Raw genomic sequence first — 25,617 nt, 5'->3', positions numbered from 1 at the left:
GGATTCACGCGCAACCCCCATTTATCGCACCATGTTTCGACGGCTTGAAGAGCGGTTTGTAAATCCAGGGAATCAGCCGCGGTGTCAACTCTTTTAAATATTTTACAATCGTCGGCATAGAGGAGAACACAACAGCTAGAGGGGAGAATATCATCAAGGTACACCAAGAGATTAGTGAGGCAGGACTCACCTGGAAGAACACTATGCTGAGAAGGCGATATGTAAGGTAGAGTGAAATGAAGTATGCGATTATGGATAATGCGCTCAAAGATAACTGATAAAACTGGTAATATGGAAATGGGTCGATAGGCTAGGAAATGGGTAGATAAGATTCTCAACGTTATCCCTAGGGCCAGATTTCAAAATGTGAGTTATATTTGATTTTTTCCATTGAGCAGGAAAAATTCCAAATGAAAAGAACCTGTTGATCTACCGGAGTGGTGGAGATGGATACGAGGGAATGAGCGGAAATGGGCTGAACAGGAGGGAGATAGGTGTTTGCAAGTGAATGGGTGAAATTGGAATAAAAGTAATTGTTGAATGCAGAAGGCCTAGTGCCACGTGTATACGTTGCACCACCAGCAGATCAAGTATTAGGGATACGAGCCGTTCCTCTTTTCGCGTTAACCATTGACCAAAATCTTTTAGAATTAACATTAATATCGTCCATAATTCCTTTCACAAAGTTAGCTTAGTCACGGCGAAGAAGATAACGGGTGTGGCGACGGAGATTGGCAAATGACTCGGGTCTGGGGGCTAGGGTGACGCCTACAGAGTTTCCAAGCGGTTAGCTTATTTTTCAGCGCTAATGCCGTTTCTTGTGTCAACCAGAGGGGCCGCTTCTTCGATACGCGTCGCAGAGGGACGAAATCCGCGAAAACGGAATGCAGAAGATCGTAGAAGAGTTGAAGGGCCTCTTCAGGGGACCCGCACTCCAGGAGGTCCCAAGGAAGAAGGAAGAGTACGCGATTAATGGCAGGCCAGCCCGCTTTGTTCCAACACCTGAAAACCCGGGCAGGAATTGGGGTCGTGGAATCCCGGCGCCGGGGGGTTAGTGGAAGGGCGATTCATCTGGAGTTTGGCGAGATTCTGAGCGCTTCTAATTGGAACACAATAGAAACGATAACACAAGATTCTTCTCGCACTGCCCATGGGTCAACCCGGGATACGCAAAGATACGCATCTGCTGCTGGCTGTGAGTCCTCCGAACAGTTGCTCACTCGGACTTGACTTGCACTCCCGGGCTAGTCCGTGTCCCCAGTGTCGCTAGGGGCGTTCCTTATTGTGCGACACAAAGGGTATCGGGGAAATTCAGAATAACTACACCGAGTCTTACCCAAACAATCGTTTATTATACAACATAGTTATAATGCACCATTTACAAAGGTATACGCAACTTATGGATGGCTAGACCCTCAGTAAACCAACGCGCGTCCGTCGGGAAGGAAGGGAGTATGGCAGGGCGGACGCGGTCACGACGAACGTAACCTAGGCGGAGCCCTCGTCCCAAGTCGAGTCAGAAATAGGGCACGCTGTCGCGACAAGCGCAACATAGCCGAAGCATCGTGCTCTACCGGTCACCGCCAGATAACCAACTGACCTCTTTTCGCCCCACGATAAGGGCTTTTATACCCCATTTTGGAGCCGGGGGAGGAATACTCTTGAAGCATTGTTTGGTCACGTGGGAGTTTTGGAGGAGCCAGGGAAGGAATACCAGGCTACATACTTGCAACATTGTGATTTTGATCACTTGGGGTATTCGGAGGAGCCAGGAAAGGAGTACCATGTCGCAAACTGGCGACAAAATGTGCTCGTTAGGAATTTGTTATGCCTTAGTTAATGTCGGACGATTTTGAACTATTTTGTTTGATGTGATAAATTCCTCACATTTTTAGACCTGATGCGGCTAGTTTCATCACGGCGACCGCTTTGCCCTAAACAGCTTTTGCAAGAACTAGGTTGTTGGTTGAAAGGGATCAACTGATGGGGCGAAACTGTTCCCACCTCGGGAAGGAGTTGGGCCATCAATGACGCCAACCCCACGAGTGACGTGTACTTGGAGACGACCTTTTAGGGGTTGATGTTATAGCAACCTTGATGCCCTACACTTCAGAGGACTCATCCTTATCACTCTGTTCCGCCACCTTCAAGTTGAAGATTTCTGAGAGATAAATGGAGCGTCGCTTGGCTTATGGATGTATGTTATCACCGGTGAAACATATATGGTGGGAGAAATGCTGCTGCCCGTTAGTCCACTGTTTTGCTTTTGCGACTACTCCCGCACTGAATTCCGCCCGCGCTTATATACCATTAGGTGCAATATGGCGGTTGCATGGCATATAAGTCGCAGGTGGCACGGCCCGGGAGGGCGCATCGGCCAGATTGGACGCGGTCGGAATTAGTGACCAGGTCACTGCGTGCGACTGAACTTTATTTATTAGTAATGACATATACATTTCAACTAGACAACGATTTGAGACAAATATTACACCTCTACCTTTTGCCAATGAATACACAGTTGTGGAATTATCAATTAGCATAGTTATACACGTTTGTTAGGTTTAGGTGTTTTAACAGATCAAATGTCAATTCTAGTCCTTTTAATGCTTCATAACATTCGCTTGCGTTTATGGATGATAGCACTGGTATGCCGAATGATGGTGAGATGTCCCAATTTGGAATCACAACTCCTCCCTGATGTGGGGTGGCATCTGTATACACAATTATTTCTTCTGTGCCTCTTGGAAAGGTTATGTTGCTGTTGAAAATTTCACTTGTTTGGAAATGGTTCCACCATTCGATGTTTCGTTGATACACATGCGTTTCCAAGAACGTAGGGAGCCTAAGGACCCAGCATACCCTTGCCAGGTATCCCGCAGCTTTAGGTGTATCTATCGCCCGAAGCTTTGGGATGAGTGGTATCACTGAATGCACTCGTTTTCTTGAGGCTGGTGTTACTTGAACTGTGAGGTCTCTGGTATCTATGATAACCCCTAAATATTTCAAAGTTTGGGTGATAGAAGTAATAGATTTTGACATATTAACTTGTATGTTGAATTTCTCCTGCAGATATCTGATTATTTCAAAGGGGCAGAACTTTCGCTTGCTGTACACGAGCCAGTCATCCAGGTAGCAAATTACTTGTACGCAAAATTGTTTTTCAATGAACAATGCTACATCCTCTGCCCATCTCTGAAGGATTGCTGGAGATAATGCGTGGCCCATAGGTAATCTCGTGAATGCTAACCTTCTATTGCCATATCGGGCGCCATAGAATTTCCAATGGTGTAAATTTATTTGGAGTTGATAGAAGGCACTTGATTAGTCTATTTTGGCGAAATAGGCGTTTCTAGGTATAGAGGCAATTGCCCGGCCAGGGCCTATGAGTGAAAATCGCGGGGTTTTGTAAAATTTTGTCCAAGGCGAGAGGTCATAAATTAATCTTGCCCCTCCATCTGCCTTTGGGATTAGAAAACATTAAAAAGCGCATTTAATCTTCCATGGGACTAAGATGCTTGCTGTAACGAGCCCGTTGATATAGGTTTTCATATTGTCGCTGACGGGAGTGGTCACTGATATGTAAGGGGCTTCACGGGGTTTGGGGAGCGATGCACCGATTCTAGAAATGGTATTGTTTACCTTTTTGTGGTATTCTCGCGGGAGAATGGGTTCCACAGCCGGGACTGTTTCTGGTAGCACTATGTCGTCCGGGAAGATCTCTTCTAGGGCTTCCTCCGGGTTTTCCGGGATCTGTGTTGGGATCGCTGTGTTGTCCGCATGGGTGGGGATTCGCCACCGCTGGACCTCTTGAGTCCCCGTCATCCTCTGGCTCGGTGGGCTGGTTGTCTGAGCTCTGCGTTGTCTGTGTCACTCTGTTTCTTGAATCGTCTTCCGCCGGGAGGGGCTCGGGACTTTCGGGTTCCGCAGAGTCTGCTCACTGTAACATCTCACTCATCCAGGGTGAGAGAGCGCTCGCTGAGGTGCAGGACGGGGCCAAGAGTAGCGCTGTCGCCGCTGCCTGTTGTTTCCCCGGCCCCTGCCGGGGTTTCTTCCAAAGGGCTGTTGTTGCACCGGTTGCTGCTGCGTGGGTTGTTGCCGGGGTTGGATTGGTTGTGGCTGGTATCCCGGCGGCAGGCGGTACGGATGGCGTCAGGCGTAGCTCTTCTGGCCAGCCGTATGTGGCTACGGTGAGCAGCAGCCTGGCTCGGTTATAAATAATATTTCTTAGGCCATCTGTGAGCGTCTCGTATTCTGCCGCTACGTGGAGGACGAACTCGGCCTCGTGGACGTCTCGGGGTTTCAGCCGAGAGGAAGAGAGGTATGATTTTTAGAGTAAATAATTGTAATAACTCGCCATCCGCCGGGGTATCTAGGCCAGGTGTGGCTGCTGGACGAAGGGCAGCAAATTGGGCACGGTCTGTGTTGCTTGGGTTGCTGGAAGTGCCTGCTGAATTGTCGCGAGTGCATGGGTGAGCTGGGTCATTTGATTGGAGAGTTGTTGAATCTGCTCCTCCATTTGGGCGGCTGATGGGTCGTCGTCTTCCTCTGATAAGATTTCAAACGTTCTTTCACGTATGAGCACCTGCTCTTGATCTTCAACATATCCTCTGATCTCGGTGCCTTGGATCTGGTGTTCATGAGGCTGCTGCTACTGGCCTCTAATTCCGCCCGTTAGCCCAACTTCTCAGCTTTTGCGACAACTCCCGAACTGAATTCCGCCCGAGCTTGTATACCATTTGGTGCAATATGGCGATTGCATTGCAGAGAGGCCCAGCGATCCGAGTTATCTAACGGAAGATTGGGGATAACACTAAAACTGGAACAGGAAGTTACTGGAACGCGTCTAATGATGAGAGGGTTTTGACCTAGAAGATAGGGCCTGATTGTGGGTTCTGGTTTTGAACCTGTCTAAGAGTAAATGTTCACTGCCACCATACCCGCCAGATGGTAGCCCTTAAGCACACTATAACACCCTGGCATGTTCCCTGATCTCAAGTGTATTTCCCTTAGGAAATACTGAGGCGATAGGAATCTCCAGTTGGCGGATTGCTTCCTCTAGCTCTACATCAAATTCTCCCTCGTACTCCTCTTCCCGGCGGGACGGCGTAGTGAAGGGGCTGTTTTTTCGGGAGTTAAGGCCTGGTCGAGGTAGATTATTATTATAAATACATATGTGCTAATAGACACTGTCAGGTGGCACACAAGTCCCAAACAATTGCAAAATATAATACATAAAACCAGACAAACACAGATCTCTTTAACAAAACAAGTGAATCCTCATCCCATTTACAACCATTAACCAGCAAGAAAAAAAAAGATACATAAAAAAAAATTAAGCTATAACATATAATACCATACACCACACATAAATCAAATTTTTACATATATACCTTACATCTATTCTTAAAAGTATACACTCTGTTAGGAAAGGGCTCGAATATTTTTGCAGGTAAGGTGTTCCACTCAACAATTGTTCTATTTAGAAATGAAATTTTTTTTTATTTGTCCTCTGTGCCCGGCATTTTATCTTAAATTTGTGATCATTTCTGCCTATAAAATTTGGGTTCCCCGCCTCTTTCCTAAGATCTGCCCAAGCTTTCTCCGCCTTCAAAATTCGGAACATTCCACAAAGTCTGCTTACTTTTCTTCTAGATTCTAGAGGTTCCCAGCCCAGCGTTTCTAGCATGTCAGACACACTCTCCATTCTCCTATGCTTCCCCAGTACATATCGGGCAGCCTTTCTTTGCACCTTTTCCAGTTTTTTAATATGAGATAGTCCTTGGAAGGCAACAATCGTCCGTCAGCTCACTGGATGGGAATCTGCGATCCAGCGTTGGAGGCACTCCTAGCTCTTTTGGCGAATCAGCCGGTTCTTGATAAAGGTAGAAAAAGAAACTGGCACTTCCACAAAAAGATTTAAGCTTCACTCGACCATGGTTTCGATGCTGCGAGTCATCATCAGGTGACATACTTGAAAAAATGTTTTCAACCTATTCAGCCGTGTTCCAACTGGGGAGTAAGGCAGAGGGGGTAAATTGAGTACTGGTGCAGCAACCTATTAGTGGGCTAGGGGAGGGGGATATGTTCGTCCGCAATGGTTTTACCCTTATTAAGGGACAATAGATGGTCATCACTGCCTTGTTGGGGTTGGGATTGGCGAGGAATGATTTTGGTTTTTTTAGGAAATTTAGGAGGGTGGAACGGGAGAGACATATTGTTACATGGATTACCTCAAATCTACCCGACGGAAGGTATTGCCAAATTTCCAACTCTTCCAAACCATTCAACCTGCGTCCTTCCTTTTCTGTGTGAACAATATTCGCTTTGAAGTTACTGGTGTGATTATTTTCCAAGGGGTGTTTGGCGTTTTGAGATCTGTTGTCTTTCTATGTGAAGCTTGATCGGTGTCCTTTAATCCTAATGTCGTATGTCGTTTAATTAAATGAAGAACACAATGTATTTTTTCATTGATCTTCATTTTCGTACTACTAGTTTCAACGCTTGGGCGTCATCTTCAGCTACCTAAAACAAAACATCAAATGTTGTCCCTGTCTATCCAAAGGAGATGGCGTTGCAGTCCTTGCAATTGAGTTTATAAACCCCGCTTTGTTACATTATGTCAATTTTGTCTTTGAGTGAACCCATTATGTTTTTCAAAGTGTGTGTTGTAAAACGCTGTCTTGATTTTGTTTTTGGAGAGTATTTGTTGAATCCTGAGTGAAATTTGGCCAAGAAATCTAATTCTTGGCCATCGAATCTCCTCAAGTTTAAATGTTTGGTGTATAGCTTTCTGGGCTATCTGTGTTTGTTTTCTGTTGTACATGTTGTCAATCATTTCACTGTACCAAATGTTGACTCCAATTTATTTTATTATTCGGATTTCATCCTGTTTGTTGTTTGGTGATATTGGGATATTGCATACCCTGTGTGCTTATATGATTTTCAAAGTCATTCGTAAATAATTTCATAATGAACGCGATACAGATAACCTCCTTTCAAGACCTAGTGAATGAATTTCTTCATTCGACACGGGGTTTTACTTGTAATTCTTCAAGAGATCATTTCAGATCAGGGGGCGCTGAAGTTCCAAGAGGTTTCTCGGACAGATCTAATGAGTTTGTTTTACCCTGTCCCTGAAGCAGAGTCCTTACTGAAGTTCTTAATCAAGGATCTAGTTCCATCTGGGAAGGCTTGGTTTTAGTCATTTCTCAAACATTTAAAAGAGAAATAACCTGGTAATTCCACACGAACTTCATTAAAATACGATCTTGATTTCGACGTTGGAGATAATTATCATCTACAGAAGACTACCCATTATGCAGTGTGTTCGAAAACGAATATCGGGATTTTAAAGACTTATAGTGTCTATTACATTTAACTTACAATTATAAATTATACGTCAAATCAAAGAGCAATCCAAACATTTTTCTGACGAATGTTCAATTGTAGCACCATTTGTTACACGGCGCACATCGAGTCATTTGGAGAGTTCTTCCAATACCATGGCCATTGTTTCAGGAGTAATAATAATAATTTTATTGGCCCAGCGATCAAGTACATGATATAGAACAAATCAGAAGTTAGTTAAATAATATACAAATTACTAGAATAGAGCACACTATAACAATATTACACTCAATCATTAATGAAATCCACAACCATGTAATACATTTTCTGTAGTAACATTGCTTTAATTTTGGATTTAAAAATGGAAAAACTATTGATACCCCTTAACTCATTGGGTAATACATTGTAAAGGTTTAAACCCATTGAGTTTGGACCACACAAAGAACTTGTAGTGTGTACATATGGGATATGAAGGTCATCAGAACTTCTTGTGAAGTGGCTGTGTACAGCAATTTTTATAAAATTTGGTAAAATTATTGTAAGTATACAATAACACAAATAAAATATATACACAAAGAAGAGGCAACAGACCCAGCTTTCTAAAAATGATTGATTCTAATTGCTGCATTAACTTTTTCTATCTTGTTTCTTAAGTCGGCTGGGTCCGGTAGCGGAGGCACATAAACATGATCTTTTGTGAATCCCCAAGGATTAATATCACATGACGTGAGAACGGGTGAACGCAGAGGCTATGAGAAACAGGATCTGTTATCTGGCCTTATGCGGCATAACCCAGGGGTATGCTACAACGTTAAACAATCGCCATCCGAGTTATGTCAGTGAGACGGCGTACCATCTTGCTGCCAAAATAAGTTACCTGGTTCAGCTTATTTCGATTTAGGAAAGATCCAGTGCTCTAGCGCATAAAGACGAAGAACATCAGTTTAGTGACTTCACCGAAACAGAAATGCCCATCAACTCTCCACCAAAAAATGGATCTGACACAAAAAAACAATCAATTTATGGGAGTCCTTTTGCTATTGTACCGTGTCGTGAGCATATTCTGACCCCCAGATGTGCACATTATGAGTGTTCACATATCCACTTAGGTGAAATGTCGATTCATCACTGAAGACGATGCGATCTAGAAAATCTTCAAGGTCATGCGGCAACATTTCGTGTGCGAACTTGGCACGTGAACCGTAGTCTGTAGGCTTTAGAGCCTCTAACAACTACAAATGATTTGGGCGTAGCTTTTAAGCGTCTCCTTAAAACTCGCCACGAAGTAGTCAATGGAATTGCTAATTCCATTGACTAATAGCTATTTTTAACTGCTCTCAAATTAACTCAGTTTTTTATATGCATTTGAATGTTGCATAGACATTTTTACAACATTGCTAATTCATTAACATTAACGAAATCTAGGAATTTGTCTTGATAATGTTGCTTAGTTATCATAATGTTACCCCACTTCATATGAATTAATGATTTATAAGTCTATCAAAACACATTTTAATTTCTTCATGGTTTGACATATCCCTTAGAAATGTATGTTTTGTTCTACACTAAATCGCTCTAATTTTATTCACACGATCTCTCCTACAATGGGGGAAGTAATACATTTTCAACATCACTTAGAAGAGACACAAGAGACCTTACAATTCATGTAAGACATTTAATTTGTAATTCAATCTTCCCCTACCACACACCCTAGCAGTGGCTTGCATATTGTTATAAATGTTGTTTTTTCAACGAACGATAAGGGCTCAAGAGTAACGTCCGATGGCGCTAAGGGAGGGAGTAATTTTGTAGTAATCTGGTGTGTAATCACCCCCTGCCACACAACCTAGCCTCCAGGGTACCATTTATGTATGCCAGTCATTTCTATACGTGCGGTAATCCTCTCGTAAACTTGACTATGTTCGAGGGAAAACCTATATTAATGGTGGATTAATGAAATTCCCAGATAAAATAAATTTTTGCACGAATCTGGTTCATCGGCTTATGTATTCGAAGGGTGACGGCAACGTACTTCGTATGCGATGTAACGTTCAGGTGAGTGACTAAATCTGTACACCCTCCCCCATCCACGGAAGTGCACGCTTGATATTGAACTCCTGGACGGCGTGAAGAAGGCGCCCGTCAGGCGAGAGACACTTGTCAAAATCTTCGTTAAGACAGAGGTGGGGCGCCGGTTGACGCCACCGACGCCTTAACACACCCCGTCGGCGGACAAGAGCCGTCCCTGCATTAGTGAAACTCCTCATCCAATCGATCCGGATTGATGACGCACCTATCCTTACCAATCATGGAGGATCACTTCTGGATTCAATTTCCTGGGCGATACTTCAGTCGACCCTGGCGAGACGGCGTTGGCTTGGGGAAGGGGGAGATGCTTTCAGCTGGGGATGTCTCGCACTGAAACATCACAAGCCCTCGGATGTCACAGCTTTTGTTTTGGGATGCAATGCACGAAAATAAAATATTTTCATTTCCATTTGACGTTTTCCGAGGAGACATTATCCTAGGACGACGCTCAGTGATTTAGGATCACTATTGCGTGATTATAATGCTCAACAGTAAGTCTGTTAGCGGTATTTTTGTTTTGTCCTGAGTGCACCGATTGATGAGTTTTGGGAAAAGCGCCGCTAGATCAGCGAATGATGCGCGCAATTAGCAGCTACATAGTTGTTAACTGACTCGATCAAGGAAAAGGTACAAGGCGCTAAAGAAGGACAGCGGTACCCTAATTAATTAATGTCAAAGTTCGCACAATGTAATCATCGACTGAATGCGATTTTTTTACTGAAAAAAAACAGAAAAAGCGTCGTTGTTGCCCAAGTTATTTTTAACATCGTGCATATTATGAATGTAAAATTTGCCCAAAAATATTCCGCAAAATATTTTATTAAATAATGCATAAGCAGTGAGGTTGATCATAATTAATCATTAAATATGACAACATGTGGTAGTTAACGCTATCAATTAATAATCAATAAGTTAAAGAACAACGGTTAAAAACAGCAAATTCAATTTTTATGCATCATAAGAGAGATTTGAAACTATTACGATATCGGTATCAGCAACTACGCAATCTGGCAATTGACAGAAAACGTATGTTGCATCCATCGTATTACAAAGTATTTTTTTCAACGGGTGTGGTAGGAGTAGAGACATCCTAACCAACCCTTCCTTGTTTATTCCAGTAGCAACATACATGATTATACAACACTGCTATATATTGAATGAGGGTTTACCTGCCCACGCTGAAATTCCCCTTTTGTCTTCAATCGTCTTAAGTTATCCGATATGAGATTTTTAAACAGTTTTTTAACTTTAATGTTGCATAACATTAAATCCGTCAATAGAAATTTAAGAAGATTGGCTAACAGAAGCATTTTCACCAGTGTATTCACTCGGTTGAGTGGCGAGGATTTGAGTGGTAGATGCAGAAGATATGTAGCTCGACTAAAAGGTCCACTGAAATACAGTTCGGCAGACTGCTGGAAATTCAGTTTATTTCCTTGTAAATACAGAAACGGCGCGTTGCAAACGCATCCACGTGGTCGTGGTAGCAGAGCGTAGTTGGCTGTCTTGGCTCGCGGTGGCACAGCGTGGTTGTCTCTCTGGGCTCCGTGCGCTAACTGTGTCGTCCTCGTGTCTCTGGTCGTGAGTCAAGCGTTTTCGCTCGGCGCCCATAGGGCGTACACCTCTGGTGGCCAGCCGGAGAACCGGCGACAGTTGACATTCTACCGGCGCCACAGATACAAGTAGATTGAGGTTGAACACTGGACGTAACAGGCACTGTGAATGCGTTCCGTTTGAAGGCACGATGTCGTATCCCCGCGTCGTCGACGGGACATTGGCGAAACGAGAAAGTACCCCACGAGTCGAGTGGCTGCCTCGAGGGTAAACGGGGGCTTTTAGTTTGGTGGGTTATGACATGGAGAGGAGTTCATCGATAGAAATGGGGGAAAAGAAAGAACTGAAGAGCGCACAACGGCAGTCCTGATTTAACCCAAGTTAAATGCAGTCTAGGCAGAAACAGAGGTTACAACAATGTGTACCATATCCCTTGACACGGCTTGGCGCATCCAACCAGGAGAATGGGCCCGGCCCAACCTTCCTCTCTGATCTCGAGTCCCAGACTGGCTTCTTCTACGGATGACATCAGTCACCCGTCGTCGTTATCAACATCCCTCTCCAGGCAGAAAGGGGGGTGTTCGACATCAACCACTGGTCTGTAGTCAACGGCGAGTCACCAGTTATCACTATGTCCACATCGAGTCACCATGACCATCGAGTGACCTTGGCCTTAGTCACTTGGCCGGTGAATCACACGGCAGAACACGCGGATGCAACACGTCCCGCCATCACCAGAGAGAAACGTGGGTGAACATTGATTCTCTCTACACCATACACGCATGGGCGCACTAGCCTCTGAAAGTTTTACTCATAGCAACATCCTGCTTAACATGTTGCAAGTATAAAGTACAATCATAAATACAAAATAAAATTTGATGGAAGATTCACTATGAGTACACGTAGATGGTAGCCTTAGTATTACATTTTTTAGAGTACAGACACCTTAACCAATTATCTTCTACCTCTTACATTGCCAGAAACATTTTGAGGCAGTGGTGGTTGGGTATTTCCCGTTGAATGATTGAGGGCGTATAATTCCATGGCATCGTTATTAGAATCTACCTCAGGCGTACCGACGTTAGACGGTAATTGTTCATTTGAAACATGAAATTTGCTTATAATCTTAGGTTTTAAGATGAGGCATATATCTCTGCAATCGTTCCCTTTCCCTTCCGTTTTATGTTTACAGTCCCTTTTACAGCAACATTTACAAAACCAAAAATATACAAGAAAACAAATAGCTAGACAAATACACAGGTATCCCATCACTGAGAAATGAGAATGGGTACTTTTGTGAATATTTTCCTGTTTTGTCTTTTCAATCAGTTTTTCAATAGTGTTTACTTTCACACTTGCAAGTGGCGCCCAGGTAGGCTCTCGTTCCTCTACACAGCAATCAAAATTCAAGGTTAGAGGTGGAATGAAATCCTTATTAATTTAATTAGATTTCACAATTAATTCTCCTTGCAAAACTGTTCCCAGACCGTACCCCTTGCAAAAAGTGAGAAAGATCAATTTTCCCGTCCCGTGCACGATAACATCGCAAGGTTCCTTTTCATTACATAGAAAGATTACACTTCCGTGCTGGGGCGCAACATATAACCAGTTGCTGGAACCGGTAGATATCCATACCGTTTGGTTTAATTCAACGATTTTACGCTCGCAAAACAAAGGGATTGCATTAATTGGTTGCAACATGCCAGCTTCGCAATCCTTGTGGATCTGCAATAGTTGTAATGGACATAACTCTACAGATTCTCCAATTGTTAGTTATATCCGTACAATTGTTAAATTCTTCCTGGGATAGCTTCAAAAATTATCTTTTCATCTTATCTACTAGTATGTAGGAGTGATTTGGTTGAATAAAAATGAACTTATTTAAATTTTTTTCCACAAGAATAGGTAGAGGCAACACATGGTAATATATTAATCACATCGTCAGGACTAATTATCTGTGGCTGCCACACTCCCTTATGTGCACCAGCGATTGCATCCAAGATGGTCTCGTATTGATGAATCGCATCATCCACAGAATGGATTAGTAAGGTCAAATGTTCATTAGCTGTTATCGCCAGTGAAACTCTGAACCTTCAATTCCCCGGTTGACTCATTTACACAATGTCTCAATTTTTCCAACCCCTCAGACAGAATACCTTCGTTGGCTTCCACATCTGCTAAAGTACTGTTCACTGTGGAAATTGTAGATTTTAGCAGTGTTACATGTTGTTCAACTAAAGCGTTCCTTCTCGAGTTGATTTATCTTGTATAAAAAGTCGTGTCGGCCTCATATTAAGTCCCGAAAAGCACCTTACTCACTTCGCCTATAAAATTAAATAATCCCTTTTCCATACTGGACTTAGGTCGCTTTTACTTGTTTCATGCGCCGTCTCCTGGCCAGAATCTACAACACATATCCTGCTGAGTGCATCGGCGTTAGTGTTCATAAAACCCTTCTTATAAGACTATCTTAAAATCGTATTCTTCTAATTTAATCCGCCTCCGCATCAACCGCGAGCTTGGATCCTTAACATTCATTAGCCATGTCAGTGGTTTGTGGTCGGTAACCACAGTGAATTTTCGGCCATACAAATACGGTCGGAAATACTGTGTCCCCCACACAATTGCTGGGAGTTCTCTTTCAGATGTTGAGTAATTTATCTCAGCTTTATTTAATGCGCGGCTTGCATAAGCGATTGGTAAGTTCTTTCCTGATGCATCTTGAGATAAAACGGTCCCCAGAGGCCTGTTGTTTGCGTACGTTGTAAGGGTGAAAGGACACGTGAAATCAGGTTATCTGAGGATTGGCTCCTCCACCAAACATTCCTTTAGGCCTCCACCAGTGCTTCCACCGTGATTGATGCCGGCAAGAATCTCCTTTTTCCATACACCCGACTCAATTCCTCAAGCCACCTTGTATGTCGTTGAAATGTGTCTCGGTGATGAGGAAGTATGGGAGTCGGAGTATATATGTGCAACACGCAATATACCGAGCCGCCTTAGGTGTATCCGCTGTCCTAATTCTTTTCAACACGTTAATCATGTATCACACGCTAAAGGGCACTCTGTTAAGCTCAACGTAATTTCATTCCTGTCAATGTTTACGCCTAGGTATTTCAATCTGTTAACTGGCGCTAGCTCACTTTTTGCTTCATTAATACAAATACCCAGTTCCCGCTTCAGGAAGGAAAGGATTTCAGACATTAGATTAGGGGTAACGGGAGAGAGGACGAATACCCAGTGATCCAGGTAGGCTATCATCTGGATATGAAATCTAGCATAGATTTCGTCACCTACCGCCCGCGCCCATCTGCATGATTGCAGGTGCCAGGGCGTGCCCCATGGGTAACTAATTTTAAGTTTAATATTCCCCTCCAATGTAAATCCCATAAAAAAGGCGCTGAGCCGGGATGATCGGCAACTGCCAAAACGCATCAGTAAGGTCTACTTTGGCGAGGAAGGCGCCTAGTGGGATTGTTTCAAGTGCCTTGGCGGCGTCCTTGAAGGTGATTTAAGCTTATTATAATACTGTGTCCATGCGGACAAATCTTGAATATTTCTAGTTCCTCCTGATGCTTTGGGGATCGCGATCAGGGGAAAAGCACAAGAAGGCCTGGCACAGGAGAGATCTGTCGGCACACCTGCACTTCTAAAGATTTCTGAAAAGCTCTGAGAACAAGAAGTCCGTTAGGGGATCCTCCTCCGCTGCCGGCGCCGCACCCTGGATTGCTGCAGCTGCGACTGCAATAGGGCGTACCGGTGAATGTTGCCCGCTGGGTGCCCGGAGCAGGGTGTTAGTAGGGATGCTAGACAATAGTGGAGGCGGGCCGCCTCGTCCGCGGCCTCTTCGAGGCCGCGATTGATGGCTTGGAGGTTGATATTGCCGTGTCTGTTGCTGCTGCCCCCGAGCCCTCCGGATGCCCTCTGCGGCGGCGCCTGCACTATCACTGTCGGGGTCGCCGTGACGGTGTTGGGCGGCAGCCGGAGGAGCTCGTTTCCCGAGGCCTCGGACATTCTTATAGCCGTCTCTCAACCATGGCGCTGAACAACCGCCAATATACGGAGGCGATTATAAACGATGATCTTTGCCGCCTCTGGTAGCCGTGGCCACTCTGATGCCAAAGACAGGAGTGAGTTGCATTCGTGTAGATCACGTCTTTACAGCTTACCGTTTTTCTTCGCGTCCCGAATGGACCAGAACAGGGCCAGGTACTCCGCGCATGTTGGAAGATCAATGAAGTGACATGGTTTAGGGATTGCCAAATCCGCGAAGTTTCGCTGTGGTGCCGGTGGTGGTTCACAAGGTGTCACAGATCTTGGTGGCTGTTGGCTGGCTATTCGCTGCGAATTGGCTTCAACCTTTTCTGTGAGTTGTCATTGCATTGCGCAAGACAAGCGCCCAGGTTGGCTCCTCGTTACCCATCGCGAGTAGAGGGGAAACTGTGCGACGGCTCGGGGATGTCGAGGGTGGTCATCCACTCGGCCCTACTTTCGGGTCCGGCTGTGGTGGGGTTCTTTTGCCTTGTGTGCCGTGGGGAGAAGACCGGGGACACGCTTCGCGGGTTGCTCATGGAGAGATGGCGTTGTGTCAAAATGTTAACCCACTGTTAGATCTCGGGTGTGGCCCGAGTGTGTACAAACACGTGAGGCGCCTTTGTGGGCTTCGCCAAGTTGGCGCCTTTCTTAAACAGATCCCTTACAGATGCATTTTGGTATGGAAACGCGTGTGCGGCGGGGAAGCGCGCACGTCACCTACCTCAGATTCTGCTTCCTGATGAGGTGGCTGACTGAGCTCAGGGGTAGGAACATGGGGTTGCAAAAGTAGTGTTGGTAATTGGGGCAGAGGCGGGAACTGGGTCCAGAGCGCGGATATTTCTGGGTCGTCTTCTTTTCTATCCGACAGTTGTCCTGGTTTCGCATCCTCTTCGGGCTGGTTCTCGTGACCGTCGTCGTCTTCCGTTATGGAAATATCTTCATCGGTGTCGTCCTCTAATAGTTCAATCAGGTTCTCCGGCGGCCCGGAGCCCTCTATAAGCAAAAGTTCATTAAAGTTCATGTCCTCCCACTCTCGGTTTTCTTGTAGTGGTACGGCTGCCACGGCTGCAGGCTGTTGTTGATCACCGCATATCGAAACAGGCGCCGAGGTAGCCGGCGCCTGTTTCGATGTCCATATTTTCCACACCGGAAAAATTTACTCCTTTCGGCCGCCCTGCAACATCCTTATCCTCCTGAGGGATTTGATGGTCTCACACGCGTTCTATTTCCCACGTGTTCAGGATTATTTGCTCCTTCCACAAAATGTATTCCCTTGGCTTGATCTGACTTAGACACCTTTAGAAAAAACTGTGACGAGTTGTGACCAGATTTCCCACAATTTTCACATCTAAAAGGATGCCATAAGAGTTTCCCTTTCCTTCAGCAACAAGATGGCGCTCTCCTCTTCCAGTGCTATTTGCACGGCATGGGGCTACATAATCAATTCACCTTTGTTCCTCACAATAGTTTGGCTGCGCTCGTTTGCCAACCCTTGGATGAAGCATGCCTTAGCCAAGTGGTCAACTAAATTTACGGCCCCCCTAATTTCCTCAGGAGCAGACACTCTCTTAGCGGCCTCACGGAGATCGGATTGCAAGGAATCCATTCGGCTCCCCCAACTAGCTATGCTCTCTAGGACCTCGCTTAAAATTAAACATGGTACACACGTAGAAGTCCAAAGTACGCCTCGTCGAAATTTTTTCCTCCAAAATAGCTCTAACCAACGGCCACGTGTGTGTGTCAACCCTTGCTGACATTTTCGAACGCGCATCACCCGTAATTCTCCCCTTCACGGATTTCAAAGAGCATATCATGCGCGGCATGGTCAACAAAATCAAATCAAAATAATCAAATCAAAATAAATAAATATAGAAATCAATGTGTTTTAAAATTTGGGAGATGACCGGTTGTTAAGAAATCATCGCTTAAAGCGATGTTTCCTCCTCCACTCGGTTGCCAGGACCTCCGTATCCGAGATACTCTGGTCCTCCAGAACCTCCGGCCTCCCTGGTTTTGCGGGAGGTTCAGGGGAAGGTGTCTTCTCACGCCGTATCGTCGTGTTCCGCTTGGTGGTTTTTCGTGGTGGGCTCTTCTTCGAAGGGCCCACCGGAGTAGGTGGCGCATTGTCTACCTTACTCTTTGTCTCTTTGGTGCTCTTTTGTTTTTTGTTTCGCGTGTCCAAAGGGGTGACTTGAGGGGCGTCAGTTTGCGTGGCGATGGTGCACTTTGGTAATGGGGTAGACGCGACGGAAGCAAAGGACCGGGAGAAAGTTGGGGCGACGAGTGCCCTGTACTTTCTCCTCGCTTCCGCATATGGGATTTTTTCCAGTGTTTTAATCTCCATGATCTTTCTTTCCTCTTTCATCTTCGGACAATCACGGGAGTACACTGGATGTGTACCCTCGCTATTGACGCAAAGAGCTTCCGAGGAGCACTCTCTATCCTCGTGCGCGTCCTTGCCCCAGCGCGGGCAGGTTGCCTTGCCCTCGCAGCGCGACGCGACGTGGCCGAAACGTTGGCACTGAAAACAACGCACGGGATTAGGAATGAACGGCCTCACTGGGACCGATTCATATCCAATGAATACCTTGTCGGGCAGCCTATCACGTGCGAACGTCAAAATCACGGACGAGGTGTTAATGTTCTCGCCGTTGCGCCTTGTCGTTAGTCGACGACAATCCGTCACTCCCTGAGAGAACATTTCTCTCTTGATTTCTTCCATGTCCACGTATAGGAGGTCGTAGTGACTGATGACTCCCCGACAGGTGTTAAGAGTGCGGTGCACCTCCACCTTTATCGGAATGTCATGGAGCATTCCCATAGCTAGCAGTTTTTCGCTCTGTGTATCGTTCAGGGTCTCTATAAGTAGTGTACCATCCCTGAGCTTCTTCACGCTCTTTGGGTCCCCAGGTACAATCTGTGACAACACTCTACGAATTAAGAAGGGAGAAACCTTTTTCAAGGTCTCACCTTCCTTTGCACACGACATAATCAGATAGCGCTTACATGCGCCTATGCACTTTTCTCCCCCGCCGGTGTTCGGACGGGATTTTTTTAGTGGTGGAAAGGGTTTTTCCTCCATAATAATTAATGATTCGTCCCTCGGCCTCCCCACCCACCACGGAGCCACACATTCGGGACGCCGCTCCGCCAAACCGGAGCGGTCGCCAGGGCTAACGCGAGGGATATAGCGCTTCAGGAGTGGTTGTCTGTTTCGGGGTGGATCTTCGATACAAGGGCCCATCAAAACCCTTACATCTCCGACCTCCCTACGCAGACCCCCACAACCTTGGCACTCGCCACCGGAGCGAAAACGCGACGGAAGCCGATTGACCGGGAGTGGCTAGCTCCCGGCCTCCCGTTTACACGAAATCCGGGGCCGAAGAGGGATATCACTCCCCGGTCCATACTGGGCATCCGACACCCTGCTGGGAACCAGAAAGCTCACCCTCATGGATCCCCTTCTCTCCCTTACGGGTCTCCAGGCACGGCAAACACCTGGGCGGATCGCAGGCCAGATGGTATGGCCGCTCACAGACAGTGGATCCACAGCACTGTCCGGACGCATCCCTTGCTGGCTTGGGGTTCCTTTTCGGGGTTTTCTCCCCGCCCTTTTAGTCGCCTCTTACGACAAGCTGGGATACTGCGGGAGTATTCTCTATCCCCCTACCCGCGGGGGTGACAAAATTAACAGTTCCCTCGCGTCCGCAGCACACCCTTTGAGAAACCGACCGCCCTTCCTTGGCTCGCCTCCTCCGATGCACGATCCGTCAGCGATTTTCCCTCGCCAGCGGTGCGTCGTCGTTCCCTTCGTCGGCTGTCCGTCTGCGTTTTCCTCACTGGTGATCCGCTCGGTCTCCACTTAGAAGCCCAGAAAGCACGCTATTCCGATGTTTCTGCCCGGAATTTATCAAGAATGACCCAACACGCCACTCTTAACCCAAGGAAAAGAAAAAAAGCCAAACAAAAACCCCACACCTGACACCAGATTTTTGTCGTATCCCTGCGTCTTCGAGGGGATATTGGCGACACGAGAAAGTACCCCACGAGTCGAGTTGCTGTCTCGAGGGTAAACGGGGGCTTTTAGTTCGGTGGGTGATGACGTGGAGAGGAGTACGTTGATGGAAATGGGGGAAAGAAAGAACTAAAGAGCGCACAACGGCGGTCCTGATAGTTTAATGTAGTCTAGGCAGAAACAGAGGTTACAACAATGTGTACTCTATCCCTTGACACGACTTGGCGCTTCCAACCAGGAGAATGGGCCCGGCCCAACCTTCCTCTCTGATCTCGAGTCCCAGACTGGCTTCTTCTACCAATGACATCAGTCACCGGTCGTTATCAACATCCCTCTCCAGTCAGAAAGGGGGGCGGTTCGGCATCAACCACTGGTCTGTAGTCCACGGCGAGTCACCAGTTATCACTATGTCCACATCGATTCAGCAGCGGTGACTCGGTTTCTCGGATCCACGCCATTACTTGGCCGGTGAATCACGCGGCAGAACACGCGGATGCAACGAGTTTGCGGACGTTCCGGAGCACTAACGGTAGGCTTTTTTCTCTATAAGCATTGGCGGTTGAACTTGAGCATTAAGCTTCGGAACATAAATATTTTAAACAGTCTGCAGAAGTAGTCGCACATTTAGGCTCTCCAGTAGTAAGTTCGCGTTCAGATTTTAACTGAGTCAATTCTTCCTTTAAAAATTCAGTATCCGAAGCCATTTTGGAGATTTTATAGACAGACGCTCGGCAGTAAGAACACTTCCAATATATGTCACGGCATTCTAATAATGCTTACTGCGGAAGATCCTTCAGTCCCGTACATTTGATATGAAAAAATCGCGGACGACAGTCACAACAGGTAAATTTATCGGTATAATCGATTTGATTTTTACATAAGTCGCACGACAGATCAACAACGGACGCCATCTTGAAAACTCCGCCATCCTGAATAAGGTTCAGATGGATCCTTTTCCTTAGATTTCAAAATGGTATGCAAGGTTTCGATTTTCCATGATTCGGGGAAATATGAAAATATGAGACAATCGTTAAAGATGTTTGTAATGAATTTGACTAGGTTTCTGGCTAGGTTTTTTAATATGATCCCATGTATCTGGTCATGTCCAGGTGCCTTTTTGGGTTTGATTTGTTGGACCGCTAATGATACTTCGTCCTCGTTGAGCGGTTCCATGTCTGGGGTGTCCGGCATGAATAGTGACTCCTCGCTAATAATCGATTGTTCGTAATTGTCAGCAGTATCGTCGGGCAATAAGGTGTTCGATGATATTTTAATTTTTTACTCCGTAAGAGGGATGCTACCGTCGTCCAGGATAGAAGTTCCAAGTATCGCGGGTAGTTTAAATGATTCAGCAAATAGTTTTTAGACTTCAGCCAATAGTTTGTAGTTTCAGCTAATTTTATCCTGAGAGTTACAGTTTTGGTAGTATATGACTACGTTTACGTATCCTGGGTTGACCCATTGGCAGTGCGGGAAGAGTCGTATGTTATCTTTCTATTGTGTCCCAATCTGTAACGCGCAGAATCTCGCCCAACTCCAGAATAATCGCGAACAATTATTCTGAACATAGGTGAACAGCAAGACTGTGTGGTGCACCCTCTCTCGTAGTAAAGGCTCACTAGTGTGACGAAGAATTCTTTTTGCTTCCTTGGGTCTTACGTGGTTTTTTACTTCAACACAGTATGGCAGTGTATCCGTGTCCCCGCAGCGTTGGAGGAAGGCCAAGGAAGACAGGAGTCTTCCTTTCTTCTTCCGCAGCTTCTCAAAGCTCCTTATCTTCCTGTGAGTACCCGCCCTGTGGAGGCGAAGTATCTGGCTGCGTAGGTTTTCGCGGAGGTGGTTTGAAGAATTCTGCATTCTCGGGTTTCACCGCGTTTTTGTTAAATGCTGACAAGTTTCGCCGAAGTTGCATTCGGCGTCTTCAGGTCGAAGATGAGGGACTCGGATCTTGGCCACCCTTATATAGGTGGTCCCTTCTAGTGGCTGCTCGCTGATTGGTCCGTGTCCGGAGAACTCTCTTCCACGCGTTGTTGAGATGGTAGCCTTCATCTCTGTTAATGTTCTCCGGGTTTTTTGCGATCTCATTGGCTTCTCTAATTAATCGTGGGTAATATATCCTCTCCTTTGCTATTACGTTTCTTTTTGGAATAAGATATCGGAACCGGGTTCTTTCCATTTTTGTTCGGTTTGTGTCAGAGGCAATAATGCAGAATGTGGAGATTATTGGATAGTGGTCGGAGATATGGGATATTATAACCTCGGTTTTCACGAATCGATAAGCAATATTTGTAAAAATATTATCAATGGCAGATGCAGAAGTAGAGCTGACCCTGGTGGGTTTGTCAGTAGTTTAATATAAGTTATACAGGGAAAGAACATCTAATAGTTCTGATTTTTCTCTGGTGCTATGAAGGAGGTCACAATTAAAGTCACCAGTGACAATCAATAGGGGTTTATCAACCGAGTAATAAACATTGTTCAGCATGCTGGAAAATTTATCAATAAACATTGAAATTACCACAGGGAGAGCGATATATAGTAAAGATAAAAAACTTTTATCACAGAAGTGGACAATAGTCACACTGGATTCGAACACCTGTTCAACACTGAGACAATTATATGGAACGGTTACACAGCTAAAGGTTAAGTTCACAGAAACAAGAATTAGCCCTCCCACCATTTCTGAGTGTGGAGCGACAGAAAGCATCGGCCGCAACATAACCAGATAACTGGAAAGAAGCAAGTTCATTAGCCGTGAACCAATGCTCCTCAATGCAAATTACATCAGGCAGGTGATGAGAGATAAGCACTTCCATGTCAAGTTGTTCGTTCCGCAGACACTGAATGTTAACATGAAGGACATACAAACTTCGTGCTAACTCACTTGTAATTTTGGGCGAAGTTTGGGAATAAAAAATGTTTCCCCAATAAACAAATTTAGGCCAGAAACCAGGCGTGAGTAGTTAAGCACCCAGATCATCACTTACGGTAATGCGAAACGATGCATACTCCCCTCGTGTAACCACAAGTTGTTCAATATCGGGAGTAACATTTGCGGAGTCGGGCAATTCGTCTTTAATATACTGAAGTACACATTCCTTCGTGGTATTTTTGGGAAGATTCCAGATATGCACATGAGAGAGTTTGGGAATGCCCTTAAGCGAGGATTCCTTGATAGAGGTGCCCATGCTCGGGGCTGGGGGACGTTTGCTTTTGTCGCGAGGGACATAGGTGGGGAAGGACAGGTCGATAAAGTATGAAGTCATATCTTGCTTTTTAAATACATTTATTGTCGAGAGACCCACACGACATATAATAAGAACAGTAAAACCCTTGCATGACTTATAACAATCCACGTGCACTCACGGGATAAGTCAGTAAACCTTGCTTGGTCTTCCGGTCGTCGGCTGGTCGCACTGGTAGCACGCCCTAACCAACGACCCCCTTCACGGTCGCCGGCTGGTCGCACTGGTAGCACGCCCTAACCAACGATCCTCTTCACGGTCGCCGGCCGGTCGCAATGGTAGCACGCCCTAACCAACGATCCTCTTCACGGTCGCCGGCTGGTCGCACTGGTAGCACGACCTAGCTAACGATGCTATGCGAGGCAAGACACAAGACTCAAGACTCCTCTCCCCTAGGCATGGGGCCCTTATATACCGTCCTTAGCAGGTACGGTACTCGTTATTCATCCTTAAGGAGCGAAGTCGAGGCGAGTCCAGCCTTGACCATTGCCCTGTGGGGGTACATGAGGGTTAGGGTCCCGTGGCCCCCCGCAGGCCGGATGCTGCACGTGGGACCCATGTCCTTTGGCCCCCCGCAGGAAGGAAGCTGCACGTGGGACTCATGTCCTTGCGACACTTTTAGCTTTGACGATAGTGAAAGTGTCGTTGCTAGCTGAAGCTGGATTCACATCACTATCACCACAGAATTCATCACGTAAATGATTCGCACTTTGACTGGAAGGATCGGTGGTAAAGGTGTTAGAATCCTCAACGGAGGAATCATTTGTCAATTCAGGAGGGTGTCGTTCACTTTTTCTACTTGTCGAGTCACGGGTCGTTCGTAGGAAGTTGCTACAGGTAGTGGGGTTTTAGACGACGGAAATGCCGATTCAGCGGCATCCGAGAGTGAGACATTTTTCCGTTGCTTCAGAATGGTGGGCTCATGAGAAGATATGAGGTTATTTAGTCCATCTTCCAGCATTTGAATATCGGCGGCCATGTTGCCAATATTAAAAGCCGATTCCCGGCAAGAAAAACATTCAGAAAATGTCACGGCACTCGGATAACGCTTTCAGAGAGAGGTCAGTGAGCCCTGAGCATTTAGAATGAAAATTGCGAGGGCAATAGATGCATTGAACGGATTTAATCGTAACATCGATCAAGCTATTACACACGCCACATAGCGGAACACAACCTACGGCCGCCATATTGTATTGCCGATCTTTACCGACCTTTCTATAATTGCAGAAAAATACATTTGGAATAACAAGGGTCTAGTTCTAAACATGATACCGTTGCCTTTTCCAAGAGTACGCAGAGCGGAAGTGTTACCAATATTTACATTTATGATAACATTAGACAAATAAAGGTCATTGAGCGAAAGTATGATTTCTTTGAGTCCGTATAATGCCGCATACATCTCCCGCTCGTTGATATGCCAATTCTCCGGAACGGGGAAGGACCAGGACAGCTGCCAAATCGGGATAACTACTCCCAATTGTGGGGTCGCGTCCGTGTTTACTTCAATGGTACTGGATGTTTGCTGAATAAATACTTTCATGTCTAAGATATCAAGGGTTAGGATCTCTTTCCAGGCCGCATCTTCTCCCAGCCACACACCTTTTTCTTGGCTCGGAGGGTATTGATGTAGATGTTGCCTCTGGAACCCTTAGGATATGGGGCAGCAATCTAAGGATCCAAGCGATCCAGGCCGAATACCCTGCTGACTTGGGTATTTCTCTTTGACGCAACTTGGCCATGATAAGGACCAAAAGTTTCACTCGCCGTATTGCCTTAGGCGTGAGCCGCAGACTTTGCCTCTCGGTATCTATTAGAACACCTAAGTATTTAATTGTTTTGGTGGCAATTAAGGTTGATTAAGTATATTTCACTGAAATTTCGAATTTCGTCATAAGAAATAAGGCGATTTCGAAGCCACACATTTTCTTGGGCCCATATATGAGCCAGTCGTCTAGGCATATGAAAGTTTGCACATGGAATTGTTGACGAAGTACTTCCATTTCATCCTCGGCCCACCGCTGTAGGATGGCTGGGCTTAGCGGGTGCACCATTGGGAGTCGAGTGAACGAATAATTCTCATCCTTTTAACGTTTAGTACTTCCAGTGATGTAAGTTAATTTGTAACTGATAAAATGCACTCACCAGATGAATTTTAATCATGTAAGAATTACGTGGTATATTGCTGAGGGCGCGGGATGGACCCAATAACGAAAATTTTGGTTTCTTAATGTACGTAGTCCAAGGGCTAAGGTCCTGAATGAACCGAAAAGCACCGTCGAGCTTGGATACTGTTAAGCACCGAAAAGCACATTTAATTGACCATCTTAACTATTATTCCTGCTTTTTAGAAATGCACTGAGAAACTGGTCCAGAGTATTTGATTGCTTTGTACGAAAGCTGATAAACGGAGCACTTTTGGGTTTTTGCATGCTGGCACCGGTGCGCGAAATTGTCTCGTTTTCCCTACGCGGGTAGGGGTAAGGAAGGATGGGGGGAACTTCGGGTACCTTGATTATCGCTGTTTCATCCGGGTCCTCATGGTCGGGTAGCTCGAAGGGCGCCTGGTTTTCGCCCTCGTTCTGGTGTTGGTAGAGATTCTGATCGAGGATTGTCCGCCAGCGCCGGGCGTCTGATTCCGGGTCCAAGTCGTCTTCGTTGTGCACAACCGAGTCCTGGTCGTTATCCGTATCGGCCTCCGTTGTACTGTATTCCGATGCGGTTTCCCACGCCGTTGGGTCCTCGGGTCCTCCGGAAGCGAATTATTAATTGATTGGCAAAAGTTTGTCTGCTTCATGGTAAAAAAAATTTTTCTTTTTGGTTTAACAATCTTTTTTATTTCTATGTACAAGTGGATATTAACTGCTTTATGGTCATGCAAGCCCTCGTTAGTCGATACCCTAATAATACGTTAGGGAGGGTTTGTAAGAAATAGGTCCATTATGTTCTTTCCACGGGTGGGGATACCTACTGCTTGATGGAGGGAGTTTATTTGAACCAATTTTATTAAGGAATTGCAAGATGCGCGATCGCGGGTCCCAGATTTAACGATATTGCTGTCCCAATCGATACCAGGAAGTTCAAAGTCTCCACCAATTATGTTGATGCTGTTATTATATTTACGCGTAAAATTGTAAATTTGATCATTAAGGGTATGAAGTGTTTTCAAATCTGAGTCTGGAGGTCTTTAGAAAGAGCATAAATTTATGTTGGGTTGTTGATTGGTTCGTAGTAAGGTGCACCAAACACTTTGGATGTTATTATTTTCAAATGAGACTTGCCTGCTTTCAAAATGACTTTTTACTGCCACAAAAACCCCTCCGCCGGGTCTTGTAT

This window comes from Hetaerina americana, unplaced genomic scaffold, assembly GCF_022747635.1.
Source record: "Hetaerina americana unplaced genomic scaffold, ioHetAmer1.1.p SCAF_38, whole genome shotgun sequence".
Classification (NCBI taxonomy): domain Eukaryota; kingdom Metazoa; phylum Arthropoda; class Insecta; order Odonata; family Calopterygidae; genus Hetaerina; species Hetaerina americana.
This window is presented reverse-complemented; position numbering follows the sequence as displayed.